Below are 1,068 nucleotides of genomic sequence, written 5' to 3' on the forward strand. Positions count from 1 at the left end.
AAAATTACCACTTTATGTCATTTCCTCGCTTCTATTATAAGAGATCTTTTGCACCCTTCTAAAAATGACATTGCAATTTGAAGGAAATGTTTAGTATTTCAAATATTACATACATGTGTACCAAACTCAAGTTGAAGTTATTTTGATTTGGATGTTCATATGCATATGTTTGCTGTTTGTGAAGAATTTCGGTAATATAAAGTTTGTTAGTTTTTGACCCCATAAATAAATTAAGCAGCATGTATATCTATAAGTTAATTTATATCCTCAAGGAAATATTATATTGTTGGGCACGTTTTGTTAGATAAAAATAAATTAATTTTGACATGTATTGTATTGATTTTCATCTGTGAAATTTTTTTTGAAAATAATACTTATTTTAAATTAAATTTAACTTTTAAGTCTATTATGGCGAATAAAACTATTTTAATAACATCTATTCGTATTTGCGTTAGAATACAGAAAGTAAATTATAAATTTATTACAATACAGTAATAATAATAATTATAGGCTTGGAATTTCTTTAACATGCTATCATGATATTTTTCAGGTTCAAGGTGTAGGGTTTAAAGTGATTTATTTAAATATTGAAAAATTTTCTGTTTATGTACCATAAGTTAGTTCAGCTGAATTTATTTTCCTCTTTGCAGAAGCTGCCTTTTGATATAATATATCAAGTAAATAATTTACAATATAAAACATAGTTTTCATCCTAGGTAATATCGGAAACTACAGACCTATCAATTTTTTTCATCTTTTTATGAATACTGTCTATATACACATATTATTCTATATTTGATTTCAATCCTTCCTTGTTTTGCATAATTTTCTGAATGGTTTCTATTTAGATATTCTTATATAGGTTTTAAAACAAATGTTTTTAATAAAAAAAATATTTTATTTCTTAGGTTTAGCTAATCTCTGACTATCCTTTGATTGGATCAGTAGTATTTCTGCCTTTGTCAGTCAGCTTTCAAGTTATTTACGCAACGATCTACTGCTGTTTTTCATTACACAAAAAATAAAATATTATATTACGTTATCATGTGCTTTTTTAACATAATCTAT

This window comes from Teleopsis dalmanni, chromosome 2 (genome assembly GCF_002237135.1).
Source record: "Teleopsis dalmanni isolate 2A chromosome 2, ASM223713v2, whole genome shotgun sequence".
NCBI lineage: Eukaryota > Metazoa > Arthropoda > Insecta > Diptera > Diopsidae > Teleopsis > Teleopsis dalmanni.